The 24,694-nt window shown below is 44.8% G+C and overlaps 1 protein-coding gene and 1 long non-coding RNA gene across 6 annotated transcripts in view; one reads left to right on the forward strand and one right to left on the reverse strand.

Annotated features, from left to right (window-relative positions):
- Positions 1-24,694, forward strand: part of CACNA1E (calcium voltage-gated channel subunit alpha1 E) — a 515,845-nt gene that overhangs the window by 37,224 nt on the left and 453,927 nt on the right. For 2 of the 4 annotated variants that reach the window (XM_054247624.2, XM_054247625.2), the window contains exon 2: positions 1,081-1,225. The exons of the other annotated variants lie outside the window; for them this stretch is intronic. The gene's annotated coding sequence lies outside the window, so the exon portion shown is untranslated. The remainder of the gene's footprint in view (positions 1-1,080; positions 1,226-24,694) is intronic. 4 annotated transcript variants of the gene reach the window in all.
- The window catches only part of LOC128930096 (uncharacterized), a 52,025-nt gene continuing 48,228 nt past the window's right edge, over positions 20,898-24,694 (reverse strand). For both annotated transcript variants that reach the window (XR_008477690.2, XR_008477691.2), the window contains exons 2-3: positions 21,550-21,686; positions 20,898-21,103 (exon numbers count right to left, since the gene is read on the reverse strand). This is a non-coding gene — a long non-coding RNA (uncharacterized LOC128930096). The remainder of the gene's footprint in view (positions 21,104-21,549; positions 21,687-24,694) is intronic.

Consider the following 24,694-nt stretch of genomic DNA (forward strand, 5'->3'; position numbering starts at 1 on the left):
CCATTTCTTCAGAGGGACCCTGAGCTGCAGGCCTTGCTGCAGCTCCCACCCGCAGGGTAGTTTTCATGGAGGGAGACAGGGAAAAGAGCAGCAGGGCCTTGGTTCCTGGAGGAGAGGGTTTGGGGGGGATAATGGGGAAGGGCGGGAGTTCCATTGTGGAAATAGGAAAAGAGAGGCAGGCAAAAAAGGAAGATTTTGGCTATGAAGAAACCAAACCAGAAGATTAAAATGGCCCACCCCAAGACTAGGGAGTGGCATGAATCAGTGAGGTTCAGGACCTGAGCAATACCTGCAGGAACTCTGGCAGTGTTGAGTTGTAGAATGAGAGCAAAGGGGGCCAGCACACAGGCAGTGCCTGCTGGTGCCTGCCTCTCAAGGGGAGATGAGTCCCTCTGCCAGAAAACCCAGAGAAAGGGGCAAACTTCAAAACATACATAGAGCAGTCCCCAGGGAGAGCCCAGTGGGCTGCCTAAGCCAGGCAGGGCTTGGCGGCTGGCCTGGGTTTGGATCCTTGGATCCTGGCCACACTGAGAACTGACTGGGAGCCCCAAGGCAGACTCTTCATCCTTTCCTGCATCAGTTTCCTCATTGGAGAGATGTGGAAAAATAATGAGACCTCCCTTCTAGGGTGGCGATGAGGGTTGCATTAGACAAAGTGAACAGGCCAGGCATGGTGGCTCACCCCTGTATTCCAAGCAGCACTTTCAGAGGTTGAGGCGGGCGGATCACTTTAGGTCAGGAGTTTGAGACCAGCTTGGCCAGCATGGTGAACCCTTGTCTCTATTAAAAATATAAAAAAATAGCTGGGCATAATGGTGCATGCCTGTAATCCCAGCTACTCCGAAGACTGAGGCAGGAGAATCACTGGAACCCAGGAGGCGGAGGTTTCAGTGAGCTGAGATCGCCTAAGCGACAGAGTAAGACTCCATCTAATACAAAACAAATAAAAGAAACCAGACATTGAGTACAAAGTCCTTAGACCAGCACCCACAGATTAAGTGCAAATTTTATTGGTAATTTTTAAAAAATATGCAAAGGCTCCCTTTAAACAAGAGCTTAGCGCTGCAGTGTTGTTTGCAGGGCAGCAGCTGTGTGACAGTCGCTGGAGGACGGGGTGTTACAGCTAAATTGATACGAGGTGATGCTGGGAGTGGAGCCATCAGATGTGAAAGCAAAGCGTCTCGGGGACTGTGCAGCAAACCACTGTGGAATGAAGACCCAATTCGTAAGGCAATTAATTTGCATACTACTTTGTGATCCAAAAGTTCATATCATATTAAAGTTGTTTTAAGTGTTTCATTTCCTCCTTTGCTCTTTTGCTTATTTTTTCTTGGCTCAAAATTTACTCATTTTTTAACATTTTCATAACACCATAAGGGCACCCCCTCCCCAAGTTCACAGCCTGACTCAAGGCCATCACATGACTGGTGCCTGGTGGTAGCAGACGTGAACACTGCTCTATTTGACTAGCCTCACTGGCCAGCAAGTGCTCCTGCATTTTCTAGGAATATCCCGGATGACCTGGAAGTACTTGGAGCAGAGTTATTTTTCTCTGAAGTTTTGGGAAGTGGAGCATGAGGACTCGGGAGAAGAGAAGTAGCAGGACTCTCTTCCAGCCACTGTATTCCTTGGCTGTTGCCTTCTATTCGTGTGTGTGTGTGTGAGCGCGTGTGCTCAAGTCAATTGTGAGATCCTCGAAGGTAGTCCCTCTGTCACCTGTTTGCCCTGTATCTAACCCATACTATTTCCCCTTCCCCTAGTTTAATATAAGATTTTGTGCCTCACAAAGATGAGACACAAAGACACATCTTGGGACACAAAGATGCAAAAAAGACTCTTGGTTTGACTTGGTCCCTTAGCAGCTGAACCCACTCATGGCCCTGCTGTCCCCAGAAGACATGCACATGCTTGCCTTTGCACAGCCTGCCACCAGGCCTTTAGGTAGAAGAGATCCACATCTGCTCTGAAGGGCACTCAGGCTCTGCAGGCCTCAGCCTTGTTGAAACGTCTCTGCCACCTTGGAGGAAGCTGCAACAGTGGAGGCTGTTCCAGGCTCTACCGCTGTGCATCTGTTCCTACCAGGGCAGGCTCCTGTTGTATCCCGGGAGTTTCCTCATCCTGGAATGTGAGGTGGAAGGAGGTTAGCTTCTCTACACCCTCCTCCCTTCCTCTTCCCCTCTCCTGACCCCTGGTAGGAGCTCTTAGAGTATTCTTTGGCTCCAGTGGACAAAATAACCTGGTTGCTCAAATGGATTCTAAATATAACCACGGCAGCAAAGAGGCTCAGCTAGAGGGTACGGAGAAGTTGTGCTTGGGTAAACGAAGGTTCATTTCTGATTATTTTACCACTAATTGGAGCTGCCCTCTCTCAGGCTTCCTCTTCTTTTCAGCATCGAATGTGATTGCTTCCATTGAATTTGCACCCTTCCTCCCTCCTGCCTGCTGCTTCCTCCCTCCCCCACCCACTGCTGGAAAGGAGCCTTTTCTCTTGCTCTCATTCTTGCTCGTGGATCAGCCCCAGAGGCTCGCTGGTCTGAGGCAGGTCTCTGGAAGGCCTGGTTGTCAACTTCCTCCCTTCCAACGGAGGTGGCTCCCACTCCTCTTCTCAGTTCAGACCCCCCAGAATGGTGTTACCCCACCATTGCCATGTCTAGAAGTCCTCAGGGAGGCATTTTGGGAATTTTTAAATATTTAAACTATGATTTATTCCCATCTCCGTATGAGAAAATGGTAGTGGCTGCGTCATGACCAAGGTATGGTCAGGTCACGTGGTGAGCCGGGCTGGACCCTCAGTCCCCTGTTCTGGGCTACACCCTTTGTAGTGCGGACAGACTCTTGTTCTTGTTTTCCTATTTTTATTTGTTTCTTGTTTTGAGATAAATGTTGCCGCCAGGCAGCTGCTGTGAGTTCAGGGTTAGTTGATGATGAAAAGTGATAGACAGGATCGCCCGTATGTGACCAGAAGAAAACCTCCTCCTTGCTCTTTGGAGAGACTCAGCTCTGCCTCAACCATCACTGCCCTTTAGACAACTAAAGGGCATTTGGTTTCTCTTGGGTTTCTAAGCTATGTAGATTAACCCCAAACAGCTGGATGGCATTTGATATCTAGATGCCACAAACACCCAAGCCCCCTGAGTCCCCTTGGTACCTACCCTGGTGGGAGGCCATGCTGGAATCTCTGCCCCTTAGCATCATGAATGAGGGTGGCAAGGAGGTCGCTTCTACTCCAGAGAGGGGTATTTCCCTGCCGATCCTTCTTGATGAATGGAAGAAAGGGAGGATGGAGCTTTCCATGATGTTTGCCATGGAAGGGAAGTGAGAGATTTGCTGGTGGAGCGTTCTGTCTGTCAGAAAGTGGGAGGTCTGGTCCTCTTCTATCTATCCAGGGAAGGCAATAGGATGGAGACTGAGGGGAATAGAGGGGTTGGACATATCCTGCAGGAGAATGGGGAATGCTGCCTATCCAGACGCATCAGGCCATGTCTGCAGCTCGCTCTCCACGTGGAAGGAGCCAGGTCTTCCTCACTGCAATGGCCTAAGCCGTCTTCATTCCTCTAATTTCAGGGAGACCAGGCTGGCAGTAGTCTTTCTCTTGTTTGGAGCAGATGAGTTCCCCCAACTACTCCCGTTCTCGGTCAGGAACTTTTTCTGGAGACTTAGCCGGGAACCTGGAAGGGTGTGAAATCATGCTTATCACTCCCTCAGTTTTGATTTGCTGGAACATGCAACAGTGAGATTTGTATTGATTTCTATTCTACTGTATAAAGAGACATTTAAATAGAATTTGGTGAAATCTTACTCAATGTGTAATCTTATGAGAGTTTACTAGGAGAGTTTTGCAGGGGAGATTTTACATTTTGGATATTAGAAAGAACTTCTTTATTGAGGCTGCTGTTCTGATGAACTAAGGAACTAGGCAGGGAGATTTCTTGGAAAAGCCAACGGGTGGAATGTGAATATGCTGTTTTGCAGGAGGAGCGTGAGTGAGTGTGGAATCTGGCCATCACAGAGCTGTGTGTTAGAGCCGATTTATTCGTAATGAACTATCATGCCCCATCAATGTGAAGCAGGCTTCTATAAACTGTCCTCCCTCAGAAGTACACCCAGCGTGCTACATAAAGTTCCCTTAGCATTTTCCCCCATCTGTTTTTCCTCAAATACCAGTCTAATGCATATGCCAGCCATGTTCCTCACTGATGACATTTCCTTGCTTTTATCATTTTACCAGCCACTCAGAGAGCGGTTGTGGGACTAACAGGGATTTTGGATGACACCAGAGTGTTTATTTGGTGCAGCTTCCGGCCATTCCTTGGAAAGTGTCTTGGATGGACTGTGTTCAACCAGTGGCTCTGCCACTCCCCAACTGTTGGAGTCCTTGATAAATCCTTTCCCTTTCTTGGGTTTAGTGCCCTATTTGTAAAATAGAGGCTTGGCCTGATCATTCACGGCACAGGTATTTATGGAGCACTGGGTGTGTGCTAAATGCATAGCATGCACAATCATATTGAACTAAGACACTGTCCTTAGCTGGGGGGGCATGGAGTTTAGACAGAAGATGGAGACATATAAGCAAATAAGTACAAGGCAAAGTGTACCATATGCTAAGGAAACAGAGGGGAGGGATGGAGCGATTATGCCTGAGAGGGTCGGGAAACGGCACACTGAGGGAAGTGACGTTTGCACTTGGCCTTGATGTGGGATCTTTTTAGTGTACGAGGTGAGAAGGCAGAAAACAACAGCATGGGCAGAACCACCGGAGTTTGAGCCTGTGGCATGGATGTGGGGCTTAGCACGCAATCAGTGTGGCTGAAGGGAGAAGTGATGCTGGGGAGGAAGCCGAAACCAGCTAAATGGGTTCACTAGGCCGTTCCAAGGCAGGTGGGCTTCCATGTCCACTACGGGGCTAGGCGTAATTCCGCTGCTCTATGGCTCTGTGCCTACTCTTCCAATTTGGGTATCCACCCAGAAGTGGGGGTATGGGGGCTTTTAAAATTCCTCCTGAGCTTCCCTGGCCTTTTCTCTGAGACATTTCTAAGATTAAACTGTGTAATGGGTACTTATCTCTACTCTCAAATGCAAGAAATGAAATTTTATTGATTTTTCCATAACTTACCTTATTTCTATAATACATTCCTATGCTGCTAGAGAAGAAACTTAACCTCACCGAATTTGGGATCTCCTCTTTTCCTTAGAGTTATAGCTATACTTGGGGTGCATGAAGGGAGCATCAGTCACGAATTCACACTGGCAGTCACTGAAATGTCTACATTGCTGCCCAGCCTTACATTTCACTGCTGAGCAGTTTGGACTCTCCCTCTCTCAATGCAAGGTGGCTTTAGGTCTGGCTCCCTCTCTTCTGGTGCATGGGAATCATAAGTGTTTTATTGCTTCCATGATGCCTTGGGCCAGAGGGGCAGCACCATGGGGCTATCTAAACCCTATTTCTGGTACAGCCTTTAGTGGAAAAGAGTCTTGGCAGTTCCTCAAAAAGTTAAACATAGAGTTACCATAGGACTCAGCACTTCCAATCCTAGGCATGTGCCCCAGAGAACCAAAAATATATAACCACACAAAAACTGGTACATGCCCTCCCCTCCCCTCCCCTCCCCTCCCCTCCCTTCCCCTTCCCTCCCCTCCCTTCCCCTCCCTTACCTTCCTTCCTTCCTTCCTTCCTTCCTTCCTTCCTTCCTTCCTTCCTTCCTTCCTTCTTTCCTTCTTTCCTTTTTTTGAGACAGTTTTGCTGTATCACCCAGGTTGGAGTGCAGTGGTGTGATCTGTGCTCATTACAACCTTCAACTCCCAAGTTCAAGTGATTCTTCTGCCTCAGCCTCCCAAGTAGCTGGCACCATAGGTACCCATCACCATGCCTGCATAATTTTTGTATTTTTAGTAGAGAGGAAGTTTCACTATGTTGGCTAGGCTGGTCTTGATCTCCTGCCTCGTGATCTGCCTGCCTCAGCCTCCAAAAGTGTTGGGATTACAGGCATGAGCCACTGTGCCCAGCAAGGTATGGGCTTTCTTTTAGGTGGTGAGGAATGGAAATATTCTGGAATTAGATAGTGGCGATGGTTGTAAAACATTGTGAATATACTAAAAGCCACTGAATTGTACACTTTTAAGATGGTGAATTTTATGTTAAGTGAATAATATTTCAATTTTAAGGATTAAAAAAAACCTACAATCTTTCTGGACACCCTTTACAACCATATCTTCTCTAAGATCTTGTTGCCCCCCTAGGGTTCTACCTGGGAAAGAAGCAAGGACCCGTAATGCTCTCAGATCCCCTAAACCTACGGGGACAGTAGCTCCAGTGCCTTTGAAGTGTGAGAGGCAGGCACAGGTCCCCTTTCTTAGGGTCCTACTGCATCTTTCCATGCCTCGCTTCACAGGCAGCATCTCACCGCTCCCACTCACCCTCGCCACTCTCTGCTCAAAGCACCTTCTTCACGGTCTCTCAGTCTGAGGCCGAGATGCTGAATCCTCTCTGCTCCTTTCTGAGAGCTGGGCTTTGAAAACCGCAAATCCAAATCGAACTCTTTCTCTTCCTTTGTGATTCTTCTGTGTCCTCCTTCCCTGGGGTAATGCACTGTCTAAGCAGACAGTGAGGGAAGGACAGAGGAGCACACGGAAATATGGATGTGGGCACGGAAATGTTTAAAATGGTTAGTATTTTAAAATATTGTTCTGCCATATGCAGCTCAGTCTTCTACTTTGGGCAGGAGCCCCTTTCCTGGATGCAGCGGGGAGGCCTGAGAGTTTCACAAGGCAGGAGATTTGGCTGCCAGACTCCTTTTCCCGTGACTTACTGGGAAAACTCCAGGCTTATCATTAGAAGAAGGTGGTGTGATACCCAGAGGGCAGGCCCTGGGCAGAGGCGACAGGAAAATGGACCTTTTCATGCCCCTAGAATCACCACACTGAGGAGCTGTTAATTCTCTTCCCACCTCTCCTGTAAGCATTTCTTCTTCAACCTGTTTCCCTCCTGCCTTGGTGCCCCAAGTTCTGCCTGTAACTGTCACTGCTCTGTTCATATCTGAGGATGAATGGGGAAGGGGGTCAGTCATGATCTTTCAGTCCCCTGGATGGCTCTGATACCTATAAGCTGAGTAGCTTTGGATAAATTACTTAACAAGACTCAGTTTCCACATCTATAAATGGTGATATGATTCCTTGGCTTATACATCCTCTCCAGTCTAGACATTAATGATTATTTGATTTATTAAGTGTACATACTACTCAGCACAGTGCGTGATACATAGCAGGAGCTCATTGAATGGCTATCACATTGATTGTTATTACTAGGTTGCAATCTTGAGCTATTCGTTTGCCTTCTCTGAGCTTGTTTCCTCATCTGTAAAATGGGGCTAATATTACCTCCTTCATAAGACTATTTTGAAGCATCTGGCATCCAGTAGGTATTAGATGAACCTTAATGGGCCTCTTTCCAGCAACTTCTGATCCAGTTGTTTTCTCCAGCAACTTCCGGTCCTTCCTCATCAGAGCCCAAAAGGGGAGGTGCTTTGCCCCGATCATGAGCACACAGCTCCGCATCTGTCGAACTGCTAACTCGTTTTCCCTGGAGGTCCAGAGTCTCATGTGTTTTCCTAGTAGGTGCAGAAGTGGAAGAATGGACTCGTGTGTGTGAGTCCTTTCTGCGGTGGATGGCAGCAAGACCTCCTCATTACGGGAATGAATTCTTGCCTTTGTTGCTGTTTCCCACGTGGATATAGCCCTCATGAGTCGGAGGCTTTGTCGGTCCAGAGGAGTGTGGTATCCAGTGAGGGACTCAGCTTCTCCAGACCTCAGTTTCCTTGTCTGTAGAACCGGGATGATGACACTGTTTGCCTCACACATCTTACAGACTCGTTGCTTGAAAGTCATGGAATGATGAATGTGAAAATACTGTGTGCTCTGTAAAATGCCACACAGTTGTAAAGGATTTTTCTTCTGGACTCCCTGACTACCTAAAGTTTTGCCAATGCTTTGGAAACACAAACGTCTCTCCCAGGCAGCTCACTGGGGCCTCACGTCAGTAGGAATTAGGGCGCTGTGATAGAGGTAGGAATTAGGGCAAAGTATGATGGGAATAAGACTTAGAAATAATAGCCGGGAAAGAAAATGGGGGGACTGGGGCAAATGTGAAAGAGGAGATGGGAGGAACCAAGAACAGACTGGTTCCCTGTTTTACAGACTTGCTTGCAGTGTTGCCTCAGACTGGCCTGACCCCTAGGCTGGAACCCTCCCTCTGGGAGTCCTCCTTAAGCTCTCCTTCTGAGTTTACTGAAGACAACGGGCATGGAAGGGTGGAGATATTTGTGAAAGGACATAAATGTCCCATCCCAGGTCTGACATCATGCTCCATATGGGCCATCAGAGGGCCCTGTGGGCATACTCCCCCTGGGGGACCATATACAGGAGACAAATAGACCCGCATCATTTCTGATTCCATTTCCTAAGCCTTGAGGGCAGACTTTTGTGCCTAGCCTGGTGCCGAAGGTTATAAAGAAGCCTAAAGTCGCATCCCTGCTTTCAAGGATACTGACAATCTCATTAGGAAGATAGGAATCAGATATGGGAAAACTATTACACAATCCAGAAACAAACCCGCTTGTGAATACCTGCCAAAATGCGCATGTGGGATGTCTATTGCTATGATACCTCGGAGGAGAGAAATAGTCCTAGCCAGCATGGCTAAGGAAGGAAGTAGAGAATCCGTGTTTGAAAATAGTGGAAACTAAATATGGATGGTGTTTTAGGTCACATCCCTAAATGCAGACCTTAAAATAAAGATTGATATGCAAGTGACTTCCCAAGGAAGTGCTTGGAAGAGACAGAGGTAAGGGACTAGGGGGCCAGAACAGGGTGAGAAGGACATCAAGTAGGGGTGCAATTTCACATGACATCCCAGCCTCAGCCTGACCCCTCAGGGAGCTCTGGAGCATAAATGACACAAAACAGTTTGTCAGCTACTAGGCAAGGGTGGTTGACATGGTCCCCGTCCGTCGGTCATTGGCTATATAGGTTGCTGCGGGGTAGACAGAGACTCCCCTGTTTTCTGGCCCTCTGCATGATGATGTGGGAAGTAGCCACGCCCAGTAAGGTTGCAGGGACCAGCCGTCAGAAACAAGGCTTGCAGAAGCTGGGGGCTGGTGCATGGAAGCGGTGAGAAAGCTTTGGGAAGGGCAGCAACAGCGTTCGCTGCGGATAGGAGAGGTGAGGCCAGAGTACGGGATGTCTTCTTCACCGAGTTAGAAGTCTGGACTCGGTCCTCTGTTCACCATAAGCCCTTACAAATTCCCGAGGATGTGACTGGCACATGGAAAAGAGAAAGATGAAACCAACAGTGATATTCAAGGGGATTGGAGGGGGCGGAGCCTGGAGGCAGGCCGGGCCAGACGTGCTCCTCCCGTTAGGGCCTTTGCACTGGCTGTTCCACGTTGCCTGGAATGTTTATTCCCTGTGTCTCTGATTGGCTCCCTCCATTACCTGCTTCAGGTTTTTGCTCAGATTCCACTCTCGCATCAAAGCCTCCCCTGACGCCTCCACTGAACTCTACATTGTGTGTTTTCTTTATTCACCATCCTAAGCTCCTTTATCCAGCTTTTTCCATAGTGCTGATCAGCTGCCATTGAGTTTCAATGGGCGTAGTTTACTACGCCCATTTTTAATTGTCTCTTGTCCTTAGAATGTGAGCTCCGCGTGGGCAGGATCTCTGTTTTCCTCAGCGATTCCTCCTGAGTGGGTCAGGAGTGCCTGGCTCATGGCAGACACGCAGTAAACATTCTGTATAATGAATCGCTGTGATCAGAGGTAGGATGGAGGCTGTCCCAGAAGGAGCCAGATTGGAAGGCCAGACCTCAGAGACCTTATGGAGAAGAAATAACAGGGATGGATGGGTCCACACAGGGGTTGAGTTGCAGGAAGGTACAAGAAAGATCATGAAAATCTGGACAAGGGGATGTAGAATGATGCTGTGTCCTTGGTGAGCAGCTGTGCCCGGGTGGTTGGTGTGGTGGCATGGAGGGGACAGAATCCTGGGTGCAATAGCATCTTGAAGGGATATACACTACAGGGAGGCTCTGGGGAGAAAATTTTCCCTTGGGGGGACTGTGGGATGTGGGAGGGGGAAGTAGTTGCTTTCGATCCTCTTGGGCCAGAGTCTTCTGCCTCTGCAGGGAAAGCCAGGTGCTTTGATAGGAGTGGGCGGGAGGCTTTTCCTGCTCCCCTGCCCATCCATAGCCTTTCTGCTGGCAGGGCTGCTGGGCTAATGAGTGGTTCCCCAGCCTTTCCTCTGCACAAGCCTTTGCAAGTGTTCATTAGCCAAGCCTCCCCTGTCCCACTGAGGGGCCTGAGAGGTCTCATTCACTCTGGGCATGGCTGGTAGTAGCACTGAGAACACGCTTTGGGAGGTGGTGCTGGTTAACACTCCCAGTGAGTGTGTGTGAGTGTGGATGAGGGTGAGGACAGCCTGCTATCAGGATGGCGGTCCTAGCTTTTTGTTTTTGAATCAAGGTGTCATTCTGTCACCTAGGTGAGAGTGCAGTGATGTGATGATGGCTCACTGCTGCCTCAACCTCCCAGGCTCAAGTGATCCTTCTGCTTGAGCCTCCCATGTAGGTGGAACTACAAGCATGTACCACCACACCTGGCTAATTTTTAAATTTTTATTTTGTAGAGACAAGGTCCTGCTATGTTGCCCAGGCTGGTCTTGAACTTCAGGCCTCAAGCAGTCTTCCTGCCTTGGCCTCCCAAATTGCTGGGATTATAGGCATGAGCCACTGCAACCTGGCCGATCCTAGCCTTTGAGGGCTACCTGGCATTTGGAGACAGTTGGGTAAATCAACTGCTCTGGTAGTTGAGGTCAGGGCAGCTGCAGCCTATTAGATTGATTTGTTGTTGTTCTGAAAAAGCAGCAAGGGGAGGGCTGGGCCGGGATGGTCAGATCAGTGGCCCCTTAGATGCTGCTCTCCCTTTCTACCCTGAAGCCAGAGTCTGGACAGGGAGAGACACCCCAGGAAGAAGTTCAAGGAGCTGTATTTGCCTCGTTGCTCACAAGAGGGCCTTCTTCTCTGTGGCTGGGGCCATGGGCCTGCTCTGGTGTCCTGACATTTAGCAGGAAATGGCACCTCGGCACAGTTGGTAGTCTTTTGAGGCAGATGATGGAAGTGCTGGCAGCTACAGGCATCCTCTCAGAGTAGGTAGAAGGGGGGCTAGGGTGGAGAGAGGATTAGGGCAGATGTCCTGTGCGAACTGGCTGGTGAGCACCTGTGAGATGCTTCTTGGAGACCTTCTGCTATAAACGGGGAGATGTCGCAGGGGACCAAAGGCCTGCTAGAGCCTGTGAACTTGGGGTGTTCTGCTTCTCTGACTCTACATCTCCACAGAGAGGTGAGGATGGAGAGGTGGAGAAAGCTGATGAATAGAACCTGGGACTGGGGCCTCCAGAGACCAGGACTCCCTTGGGGACCTATCCTCTTTGAATGGCTGTTCCTATCTGACATCTCCGTTTTAGGGTTGGAGGTGAGTACGGAAGCACCTCTCACACACGACCTCTGTGGTGTTGCATCGTCCCTTCCATCTCTCCTGTTCTTGCTACAGGGGGCTCTGATGGCCTATGGTCCCTGGTATCAGACACTGGCTCGAGGCAATGTACTGTGCTAGAATCTGATTGGATTTACTTGGTTTGCAGGTTGCACGAGACCTGGTCATCTCAAGGTGGGAGTCAATAAGTGCATCTGATTAACTGATTTGACTCGGGGCACTTTGAGGGCTCATGTTGTAATCTTGTCATTTTCCTCTGCTTTTCTCATGTATCCCTCTTTTTTTGCAACTTAAGAAGTGAGATAGCAGCCTACCAAGGTGAGGCCACACTTGCAGGGATGGCATTTGACCCGAGGCTTCCTAAGGGCTGCTGTAGGAGGGAGAGCATCCTGGCACTGGGCTACATGGCAGACTGCAGTTGCAAGGATTAGCAGTGTGAGCCCTGATCCTGCTACCTCTTTGCTGTGTGATCCCAGACAACTTGCTTCACTTCTCTGAACCTGAGACCTGCCTCACAAAAATGAAGAGGAAGGATTTGCCTTTATGTTGGGTAACTAAAGAGTGATAGATTAATACTGATAATGGTAGTAGCCACCATTCCTTGAAGACCCTCATGGTGCTTGGCACTTACCTGTATGATATAATTCTCATAGCAGCCATCTAGGGGTACTTTTATTTCGATTTCGTAAGTAAAGGGGCAACAGCGTGTGGAAGGTTGCATTCCTTGAAGCTTGCTTCTCTTTCCATCATGTGATTCTGTGTCCATGGTGAAGGAGGCCCTCCCTGCCTAATATGACCTATTAGCTACTTTGGGTAAGTAAGACCCAGACCGAGCCCTGAATCCTGGCTTCCTGAGACACCTCTGCATCTCCTCCCTCTCTCGTCCCTGGAGACTGTCATTCAAGAGAGCACTGTGGTGCGGCTTCTGCATTTGCGTGCACTGTTGTTCATCAGGGTCAAGGCAGGTTCCTGGCAAACTTTAGAATTTGTTAGAGATCTTTGGCCTGATGCCTCACCCAAAGTGCTGCTTTAAGAAACTCTTTTTGGAGTTGAATTGGCGCCATCTCATCTCTCCTTTCAAAATAATTTTTTTTTTCCTTTTTGGGCTCCGGGAATTTTTTTTCAGCTTTTCCCAGGTCCTCCTGGACATTTATTTCTGCTGTGTACTATAACCTTGCAAAACATTTAGTGATCTCTATTGTTATCTCAAAGGGGTATAGAAATTGGAGCTGTAGAAGAAACTAGTAAAAATAAATTAAAGCTTGAAACTTTCCAGATGAACTTGATTTGAGTTAATTTTTAATAATCATTTATATTTATATAGAATTATATAGCTAATCAAGCATAACAAATTATTAATAATGAATAACTTCTAATTATAACATTAATTAGATATTAAAATAAAGAATAACTAGTTGACTACTTAAAAAATGTTTCATAAGAGATGGTAAAGTACCTTGTATAGTTTAATCATTTTTTTTTTTTTTTAGGACAGAGTTTCACTTTTGTCACCCAGGCTGGAGTGCAGTGGTGCAATCTCGGCTCACTGCAACCTCCACCTCCCGGGTTCAAGTGATTCTCCTGCCTCAGCCTGCAAAGTAGCTGGGATTACAGGTATGCACCACCAAGCCTGGTTTATTTTTGTATGTTTAGTAGAGATGGGGTTTCACCATGTTGGCCAGGCTGATTTCAAATTCCTGACCTCAGGTGATCCACCTGCCTCAGCCTCCCAAAGTGCTGGGATTGCAGGCATGAGCCACTGCGCCCAGCCTATTTTAATCATTTTCAGATGCAATGAATATAATTCTATTCCAGAGCCATAGGAAGATGCCAATTTATTTGTAATTTACTTTGCTTTCTTTGAAAATCATGTTTTATTTTTCGTGTAGCCTTCGGAATAACCTTAACAGTGCTTTGACAGATTGCCTTGTGAAATGGTTGACAGAAAGCGAATTGGTTGGGCATGGTAGCTCTCCCCTGTAATCCCAGCACTTTGGAAGGCCAAGGTGGGTGGATCATTTGAGGCCAGGAGTTTGAGACCAGCCTGCCAACATGGTGAAACCCCGCCTCTACTCAAAATACACATATGAGCTGGGTGTGGTGGTGCACGTCTGTAATCCCAGCTATTGGGGAGGCTGAGGCATGAAAATTGCTTCAGCTTGGAGGGTGGAGATTGCAATGAGCTGAGATCATGCCACTGCACTCCAGCCTGGGTAACAGAGAGAGACTCTGTCTAAAAAAAAAAAGGAAAGAAAAAAGAAAGAAAGAAAAGACATCACTTAGAGAGAGACTCTAACAAAAACAAACAAACAAACACCCCCCCCCAAAAAAAGAAGAAAATGCATCAGAATACCCAGACAGAAGACATTAATAACAAAGTGACATGAAAACTGTTTTCACAGAGAACCTATGTACAAATCTGATTGTTGAAAAGATTTCTAAAAAGTTATTAAAAACAACGGTGTTAGAAATGATCAAAGCAGCTGGAAATCACAATTAGCTTGAAATAAGGATATCGGTTTATGTGAGAGAAGGTTCAGTTGTGTAACAAACAATTCAGACATCTCTGTGGAGCTGTAGTGAGAACTGCTGTTCAAAATTTACGTGTGACATTTTCCCTCTTCTGTCTCTGAGGATGGAGAAAAGCAGGTGGGGTTGGGAGGCAACCAGGGAGGAAGGAGCAGTGCTTTGTCCATAGTTAACATGAGCTGCTTCAGTATGAGTGGCCATGGAATGGATTTTGAAAAAGTTGTTTAAAGAAAGCCCGTTGCACTCCACAAAAATATTTTATTTGGTCTTTATTTGTACTGCATTTGTTTCCAGCTTTCCAAGAAAGGAGCTGAATAAATTATCTTAGAGGCAGCAGGGTCAATGAGCATGGGTTTTGGAGTCAGATTACTCAGTTCCACGTCCCTGGAATGGATCTCAGAATACTCTCCCTGTATATTCTCCAATAAGTAAAGATGATCTGTGCAAAGCACTGGGCCCATGATCGATTCTTTTAAAATGACTGCTAGGATCTGCATGAATGATGTTCTGTCAGGAGGATGACTCTGCCAGTTGAAGCACATGCTGTGGAAGAGAGCAGACTCTTGGGTTAAGTGACTCCATTAGTTCAGGTTAGGACATTCCTCACTTCATTATGCAGGACTGCAAGCACACCAGTGAATAGTTGCGTGTCAACATTTCAAAGCTAGTTAGCTGCAAGGTATTTCTAGCTTGGAAATTTCCACTAATTGAAGCCTTGCTTTGTACAAAATGCAGCGTGGAGGTTGGAAACTGGAGAAAGTACCTGGCTTGCTCCCAAGTCTTTTTAACGGCCTCATCTTCAGGCTCTGTTTCTTGGTCTGACTGGGCTACAGGAGGAAACAATTGCCTGTGGTGTCATGAGCCTTGCTCTGGCTGTCAGTCAGCATCCCCTGGGAGGGAAGATAATTTTATACACATTAACCGAGGGACTTGTGAAGCTCAAAAGGCCACATTCACAGAGCTTTCTCTCAAGTGAATTTGTGGAATGAAAGCCATCCTATAGTTTTAATACATAGGCCTCAAAGTTGGGGACCTCATACCAGGAGACTTTTTAGCAGCTGGTGCCAGCCTGAAGCATGACACAGGCTCGATCTGCTCAGGGCCAGGCCAGACTAACCACACTGCCCTGGAGACACAGGAAGACCAATGAGTCCCATCTCTGTGTCATCAAGATGCCCTACGGGCTTCCTGAAACTCGGATATCATTTGATTAGTAGGAGAAGAAGGGGAGAAACAGCCTTGGTAGGAAATTTGACTTTGTCTTTTTAAAAAATCTTTTATTTTAGGCTCAGGGTACATGTGCAGGTTTGTTCTTTAGGCAAATTGCGTGCCACAGGAGTTTGAGGTACAGATTATTTTGTCACCCAAGTAAATAAGCACAGAACAGATAGGAAGTTTTTCCGTCCTCAGCCTCCTCCCACGCTCCACCCTTAAGGAGGCCCTGGTATCTGCTGTTCCCTTCTTTGTGTCCATATGCACTCAACTTTGTTTATTTTTTCTTTCACAGTTGAGAATTCAAATGTTTCAAAATTATTAATTGTGTCAATTAATTTGCAATCTTGAAAGACTAGGACCTTCAGGGATGTGGTAAAAAACAAAATTAAAATGTACTGAGCTCTGAAAAGCTGCACTCCAGCCTGGACGCTGTTAGTGTTGCCGTCTTTATTTCAGGAAATCAGCTCGTGCTGCAGGATACTCCAACCATTCGCCCTTGTACGTTTCATGGTTTCTTTTTTCCTCTCAGCTTGGTCTGTTACATGGGCAAATGGTACGTCACTGGGGTTTGGTGTACAAACGATTTCTTCACACCCAGGTAGTGAGTGTAGTACAATCCTCGCTCTCCTCTCACCCTCCTCCATCAAGCAGGTCCTGGTGTCTATTGTTCCCTTCTCTGTGTCCCTGTGTACTCAATGTTTAGCTGCCACTTATGAGGAGAACGTGTGGTATTTGGCTTTGTGTTCCTGCATTAATAAGCTTAGGATAATGGACTCTACCTGCATCTATGTTGCTACAAAGGATGTGATTTTTTATTGCTGTGTAGTATTCCATGGTGTATACACACCACATTTTCTTTATCCAGTCCGTCATTCGTGGGTGTCTAGGTTGGTTCCACATTTTCGCTATTGTGAATAACACTGTGATGAATGTGAGTGCCTTTTTTTTTGGCAGAATGATTTATCTTCCTTTGGGTATATGCCCAATAGTGGGATTACTGGGTCAAATACTTCTCCTCTAAGTTCATAGAGAAATTTCCAAACTATTTTCCACAGTGGCTGTGCTTATTTACATTCCCACCATCAGCCTGTGAGTGTCCTCTTTTACTCCACAACCTCACCGACGTGTTATTTTTTGACTTTTTAATAATGGTCATTCTGACAGGTGAGAGATGGTATCTCAATGTGGTTTTAATTTGCATTCCTCTAATGATTAGTGGTGTTGAGCTTATTTTTCATATGCTTGTTGGCTGCATGTATGCCTTCTTTTGAGCAGTGTCTGTTCATGCCCTTTGCCCATTTTTAAATGGAGTTGTTTTTCACCTATTGGTTTGTATAAGTTTCTTATAGATTCTGAGTATTAGACCTTTGCTGAATGCATAGTTTATGAATATCTTCTCATTTTGTAGGTTGTCTGTTTACTCTGTTGATATTTTCTTTTCCTGTGCAGAAGCTCTTTAGTTTATTTTTAAGTTTTGTTTATTTTTATTTTTTGCCATTGCCCAGGCTGGAGGGCAGTGGTATGATCATAAGCTCACTGCAGACTTGATCTCCCAAGATCAAGAAATCCTCCCACCTTAGCCTACAGAATAGCTGGGACTATAGGCATGTGCCACTCCACCCAGCTGATTTACATTTTCTTTTTTCATTCTTAGTAGAGACAGGGTCTCACTGTGTTTCCCAGGCTGTTCTCAAATTCTTGAGCTCGAGCAATCTTCCTGCCTTGGCCTCCCAAAGTGCTGGGATGACAGGCATGGTCCACTGCATCTGGCCAGAAGCTCTTTAGTTTTAGGTCCTACTTGTCTGTATTTGTTTTTGTTGCAATTGCTTTTGGAGACTTCATTATGAAATCTTTGCCAAGGCCTATGTTACCAATGATGTTCCCTAGGTTTTCTATTAGGGTTTTTATAGTTTTAGGTTTTATATTTAAGTCTTTAATCCATTTGTATATGGTGAAAGGAAGGGATCTAGGTTCAATCTTCTGCATATGGCTAGCCTGTTATCCCAGCACCATTCAGTGAATAGAGAGTCCTTCCCCATTGCTTGTTATTGTCAACTTTGTGGAAAATCAGATGGTTGTAGGCATATGGCTTTATTTCTGAGTTCATTAACCTGTTCCATTAGTCTGTGTGTCTGTTTTTGTACCAGTACCATGCTATTTTGGTTACTGTAGCCTTGTAGTGTAGTTTGAAGCTGGGTAACATGATACCTCAGGTAATGTGATGCCTTTGTTCTTTTTGCTTAGGATTATTTTGAATATTTGGGCTCTTTTTTGGTTCCATATGAATTTTAGAATAGTTTCTTATAATTCTGTAAAAAGTGACATTGGTAGTTTGATAGAAATAGCATTCAATCTGTAAATTGCTTTGAGCAGAATGGCCATTATAATGATATTGATTCTTCCTGTACATGAGCATAAAATATTTTTTCCATTGGTTCATGTTGTCTCTGATTTCTTTTAGCAGTATTGTGTAATTCTCATTGTAGTGATCTCTCACCTCCCTGGTTAGCTGTATTACTCTTCTTTTTGTGGCTATTGTGGGTGTGATTACAGTCTTGATTTGGTTCTCAGCTTGGACATTATTGGTGTACAGAAATAAAACTGATTTTTGTACATTGATTTTGTATCCTGAAACTTTACTGAAATTGTTTATGAGTTTTAGGACCTTTTGGGCAGAGATTAGGGGGTTTTCTAGGTATAGAATCTTATTGTCTGCAAAGAGAGATAGTTTGACTTCCTCTCTTCCTATTTGGATGCCTTTGATTTCTTTCTCTTGCCTGATTGATCTGGGTAGGAATTCCAGTACTAAATTGGTGAGAGTGGGCATCCTTATCTTGTTCCAGTTCTCAAGGGGACTGCTTCCAGCTTTTGTGCATTCAGTATGATGTGGGGTTTGTCATAGAGGGCTCTCATTATGTTGAAGTATGTTCCTTTGATACTTAGTTTATTAAGCTACTAGTTCATGAAGGGATATTGAATATATATATATATTTTAACATGAAGGGATATTGAATATTATCAAAAGCCTTTTCTGTGTCTATTGAGATGTGTTTTTTGTTTTTGGTTCTGTTTATGTGATGAATCAATTTATTGATTTGCATATGTTGAAACAACCTTAAATCCCAGGAATACATTCTGCTTGATCGTGGTATATTATATTTTTGATGTGCTGTTGGATTCAGTTGGCCAGCATTTTGTTGAGGATTTTTGTGCCTATGTTCATCAGGGATGTTGGCCTGAAGTTTCCTTTTTTCATTGTATCTCTGACAGAATTTGGTATAAGAATGTTGCTGGCCTTATAGAATGAGTTAGGGAGGAGTTCTTTTCCTTAGCTTTTTGGAATAATTTCAGTAGGATTGGTACCAGCTCCCTCATTGTATGTCTGGTAGAATTTGGCTATAAATCTTTCTGGTCCAGGGATTTTTCTGGTTGGTAGGTTTTGTTAATTACTGATTGTCTTGGAACTTATTATGGTCTGTTCCTGATTTCAATTTCTTCCTAGTTCAATCTTGGAAACTCATATGTTTCCAGGAATTTACCCATTTCTTCTAGGTTTTCTAGTTTGTATATATAGAATTATTCACAATAGTCTCCAATTTTTTTTGTGTTTCTGTGGAGTTAATGGTACATCACTTTTGTCATTTCCGATTGTGTTTATTTGGATCTTCTCTCTCTCTCTTTCATTTTATTTATTTATTTATTTTTGAGATGGAGTCTCACTCTGTCTCCTTGGCTGGAGTGCAATATTGTGATTTCAGCTCACTGAAACCTCTACCTCCAGTGTTCAAGCGATTTTCCTGCCTCAGCCTTCCTAGGAGCTGGGATTACAGGTACCCACCACCATACCTGGCTAATTTTTGTATTTTTAGTAGAGTCACGGGTTTTGCCATGTTGGCCAGGCTGGTCTCCAATGCCTGACCTCAGGTGATCTGCCCACCTTGGCCTCCCAAAGTGCTGGGATTATAGGTGTGAGCCACCATGCCTGGCCCAAGGTAGATTTTAGAGGCAGATACATAGAGTAGAAAATGCTCTTGTCTGGGACCCAGAAGGCCTCTCTTTTTCTTTATTAATATAGCTAGCAGTGTGTAAATCTTGTTTATTCTTTCACAAAATCAACTTTTGGTTTTGTTGATCATGTGTATAGATTTTTGCATCTCAGTTTCATTCAATTCAACCCTGAGTTTGGTTATTTATTGTCTTCTGCTGGCTTTGTGTTGGTTTGCTCTTGTTTTTCTAGTTTCTCTAGGTATGATGTTAGGTTGTTAATTTGAGATATTTCTAATTTCTTTGTGTAGGCATAAAAACTTTCTTCTTAATGCTGCTTTGGATGTGTCCCAGAAAGTCTGGTGTGTTATATCTTTGTTTTCATTAGTTTCAAATAATTTTTTTATTTCTGCCTTGAGTTTTTTTTTTTTTTTTTTTTTTTTTTAGTACATTCAACTTTGAATTGATTCATCTTTTTCCCTTAAAAAGCTGAGACATTGGCCGGGCACGGTGGCTCAAGCCTGTAATCCCAGCACTTTGGGAGGCCAAGGCGGGTGGATCACGAGGTCAACAGATCGAGACCATCCTGGTCAACATGGTGAAACCCCGTCTCTACTAAAAATACAAAAAATTAGCTGGGCATGGTGGCGTGTGCCTGTAATCCCAGCTACTAAGGAGGCTGAGGCAGGAGAATTGCCTGAGCCCAGAAGGTGGAGGCTGCGGTGAGCCGAGATCGCGCCATTGCACTCCAGCCTGAGTAACAAGAGTGGAACTCTGTCTCAAAAAAAAAAAAAAAAAAAAGCTGAGATATCCCAAAAGAAAAAATAATTTCTTGCTCTGTGTCCCAGGCTAGAGTACAGTGATATGATCGTGCCTAACTGTACCTCCCACCTCAGCCTCCTGAGTAGTTGGGACTACAGGCATGTATCATGCCTGGCTAATCAAAAAATTTTTTTGTAGAGATGGGGCTTTGCTATGTTGCCCAGGCTGCTCTTGAACTCCTGAGCTCAAGTGATCCTCCCATCTCAGCCTCCCAAAATGCTGGTATTATAAGTATGAGCAACTGAGCCTGGCTTTTTAAGTCAGCAGGGTCTTAAGCAAATTTAAGTAGCATGTTTAAACACCCCTCCCCCTACTGCCCAGAGGGATTTAGGGCTCAATATTAAAACTAAATTTGGCTTTTAAAAAGGTATAAGTAAAAAACTACTCATCTGAGCCATATGTATAATTTTTGTATTTCTACATATATCAAATAATAAATATAAAAGATACAAAAGGAAGGACCCGGTGCGGTGGCTAAAGCCTGTAATCCCAGCACTTTGGGAGGCCGAGGTGGGTGGATCACGAGGTCAAGAGATCGAGACCATCCTGGTTAACATGATGCAACCCCGTCTCTACTAAAAATACAAAAAATTAGCTGGGCACGGTGTAAGGAGGCTGAGGCAGGAGAATTGCCTGAACCCAGGAGGCGGAGGTTGCGGTGAGCTGAGATCGTGCCATTGCACTCCAGCCTGGGTAACAAGAGCAAAAGTCCGTCTCAAAAAAAAAAAAAAAAAGATACAAAAGGATTAGTAGGGTGAGGGCAAAATAATACAACATAGTATTAAGAGGAATCAAAAAGCGGGTATAGTATTTGCCATAAATGCCTTCTCAGTTATCAATTGGACTTCAGTTTTGGCTCTGAACTTCTTTGCAGCTAGATGGGAGAACACAATTAGTCGCGGGTGTCATGTGTTTATAAGGTGAAAGAAAAATACTTGCTGTGGAGGAGGTTTCTGGACACTGAAGATGGGGAGACCATGAGGTGCTGAGTAATGCAGTAGGCAAATACCACCTGTGGGAAGCAACACGATGGGAATTTGTTAATTTTTTCAAGAAATAGTTACAGAATGTGCACATTATGCTTATCGTGCAGGGGCTGGGGATGTGCAGTGGACTGGTGTTTATGTCCCTTCGGCAGATTCATATATTGAAACCTAACCCCCAACTGCAAGGTTTGAGCGGAGAGTTCTGGGGACGTCAGATAGGGCCTGCCAGGAGGAGAAACTTGAGCTGGTTCCTGTAGGATCAGGAACAACCGCGATAACAAAGGCAAACACTTGGTGCTTACTTTGTCTATTCAAGGAACTATTGTAAACACTTTACCATCTAGTGTGTTGGTTAGCTTATTTTAGTATTCACAACAGCGCTGTGAAGAAGGTGGTACTCTTATAGCCCCCATTCTACAGATGAGGAAACTGAGGCACAGGTAAGTCAGGCATCGTGCTGTGGATCCCCTACCTGGTAAGCAACGGCAAGCAATGGAGCCCCCTTCCACTCTGCCTTGAGGGAATGGACTTCTGCTCGTCCTTCCAGTCTTCTCTGGGAGAGGTCTCCTGATTTCCAAGATGAGGCTGAGTTTGCATGCTGTACTTGCCCTGCAGAAGTTACCACATTACATGATTACAAATTTATCTATGTACGTTATTCATTCAGTTTGTTCAATTATTTATAAATAATTTTTTCAAGAAATAGTTATAGAACGTGCCCATTATGCTTATCATGCAGGGGCTTACTATATAATTAATTGTTATATGTTATGTTATTTATTACATGTAAATAAGTTATTTAATGTCCATTTCTCCCTGCAGACTGTAGTATCCATTAGGGCAGAAACTATTCATGCATTTTCTCACTATTTGATCGCTGGTGCAAGAGTTTGGCACATGTAAGGTGCTCATTACATACTTTTTAAGTGAATAGAGCCAGGATACGGCTTGAGCTCTATGAGGAATTCTTGGTAGAAACTTAAGGTGGCCGAGAAAGACAGTGGGCATGGGTTTGGAGATATGTTAGGACAGTCCTTCTGCAGATCATACCATCTATGTGGATTCCTCTGTTTTGTTGTTATTGTTTGCCTTAAAATAAACTCTGACCAGAATTACCCACCCAGTAAGGTAGGCTGTGTGCCCTTCTGGGGCAGGAGCAAGAAAAAGTGAAGGAGAGTTAGAAGTGCCACTTCTCCTTTTATGATAGTGTGCTGAACCAGTATAGCAGTGCACAATATGCCGGGACACATTTTTATGTCTTACTTTTCTTTTCCTCCCTGAGTCTCTAAGAGACAGAGGCAGAGAGGACTGCATGCTGGGAGGCAGCTTGTGTTACATTTTCCTTTGTTCCCTGTTTCCCATTTTTGGAAGGGCCCTCACAGCTTAGGGCAGGAGAGGGTGAGGGAGGCTCCCACTGCCGGTCTTGCTGCAGGGATGGCGGGGATGGGAACCCGTTTTGCTTTAGTCTTTTGACATCATGTCACTCTTCCTCTGTATCCTAAGCTGCTGTCTCCCAGTTTCTATTTCCAGGGGGGAGGATGGTAGCTGAGTCTATATTTGATGGGATTTTCTGCTTGTCTTTGTCACATTTGACTCAGTGCAGGTGAGTTAATTAGACACGTTAAACAATCTGGAAACTGGCAACTGGAGTTTTGTGGCCTTTGCTACTTCTGTACCCCCGAGGCTGCCAGGGATAATGTGGCTGTTTTGAGCTCAGCTCCTCCTACCATTTGCATGATAAGGAACTTGGCTTCTCCCAGGAAGAAGTAGCTAAGCAAAGAGTTTACTGCATGGTCCCTTACCCAGAATGCCCCTACTAGTTTTCCGAGTCATTTACTTGTTCATTGAGTAGATGTTTATTGAGTGCCTTCTAGGTGCATAGGTCTATGATAACAAGCACTTAAGAAAATAAAAAGGGGTTATATTAAAATCATGGACAGTTGTTACCGGGGAGTTGATAAGAGAGGTGGAGTTCTAGTTGAACTTCTAAACATGGATAGGATTTTGATGAGGGGTAGATTTGGGTGGAGGGGGAGATGCTAGAATTCTGGAATTCTAAGTGGAGGTGACTGGGCGAGCAAAGGCCAGAATAAAGACATATTTGGGGTCTGGCAAATGAATCAATATTACTGTAGCAAAGAGTTCATATGGTATTTGTGGTGGCAGGGAGATGTGTTCGGAGATGGATGTTGGGGTTAAACAGTAGGAATGCTTTGAAGGGTATGTGGGAGCCATCAAAGGTTTTACAGCAGGGATGAAATAGGATAAAACTTAAATTTCAGGAAGCATCTTCTAAAAAGTAATTATCTTCTGGAGGATAAATTAAAGGAAGAGAAATAGAAAGCAAGGAGACCAGTTCAATTCAAGTCCGTCATATTAACTAACATTTCAATAATGTTTACTGTGTAGCAGGCACTGTTCTATACACTTCACATTCGTTACATCGTTTAATCTTCACAATAATCCTCTGACATTGGTACTATTATAATTCCTGTGCTACAGTAAAAAAAAGAATGCATAATGAGGTTAAATAACTTGCCCAAGTCATACAGCCAATGAACAAAACAATGAGTGGGCATTTGTACTCAGGCAGCCTGGCTCCAGCATTCCATACTTTCAATAATGCCCTATCCCTTCTCTAACAATGTGCAGGAGCTGCTAGCAGCATAGAAACATAAATGAAATGCACATAGTTTAGTCCATCACTTAGTTAATTTTGGTAATTCAGACGACGATTAAGATTTTAACTATAGTGAGGGTAATAGAAATGGATAAAAGGGAATAATTGACAGAACTTAGTACTAGACTTGTTGTGGGGTTTGGAGCCACTTACAGTTTAGAAGCTTGGACTGATCCTTCAATTTACTCATTTGTAATATGGGTGTAATTATAATGACAGAGATCTAGCTTCTGGCCAAGATGGAACAGAAAGGACAGTATTGAACTTCCCGCTGGAAAGAACCAAGTATCACATGTGATATATGAGATAAGAGTTTGCAAGATCTTGAACATTAGGCCCAAAAGGGAAGTAGTCTTTGAGAGATGGCAAGCACATGAGGTGAACTCTATGATTGTCCTACTTACTGTCTTGAGAGAGATTCCATGCTGCGTCGCAAGGAATAGAAACCCAGGTAGATTCCAGGAGACTTCCTGAATTGAGGAGACAAAGCTGAGAGCCCAGGGAGACCAAACAGATTAGAGTTCACAGGACAGAGTTACAGACAGGAGAGACGTGTACAGAGAGAGAACTCTAGAGATTTGCAGAGGGTCCCTTTTAAGTATTCAGCTGAATGCTTATAAATGCATGTATGTGAGCAAACTTCCCTGGGGAAAAACTGCCTGATAGGATTAGAGGTAAAAGTGCCCAGACTTCACACAGGGACATAATTAGTACCTATTCTCAGTAGGCAAACTGGAAACCTCAAGATTCAAGGACTTTTGGTAGTATACACAGAAAGGTCTTCTTTAGTAGGGGGGAAAATTATCTCTAGAGCAAATATTAGTTTTGTTCAGCAAAACAAATTTTAAAAGCAAGACAAAAAAGGACTGAAGTGTTTCCAAGTAATTACATCTCAAAACAAGGCTCACAAATATTTATGGGGAAACAATTTCCAGCA

Source organism: Callithrix jacchus, chromosome 18, assembly GCF_049354715.1.
Source record: "Callithrix jacchus isolate 240 chromosome 18, calJac240_pri, whole genome shotgun sequence".
NCBI lineage: Eukaryota > Metazoa > Chordata > Mammalia > Primates > Cebidae > Callithrix > Callithrix jacchus.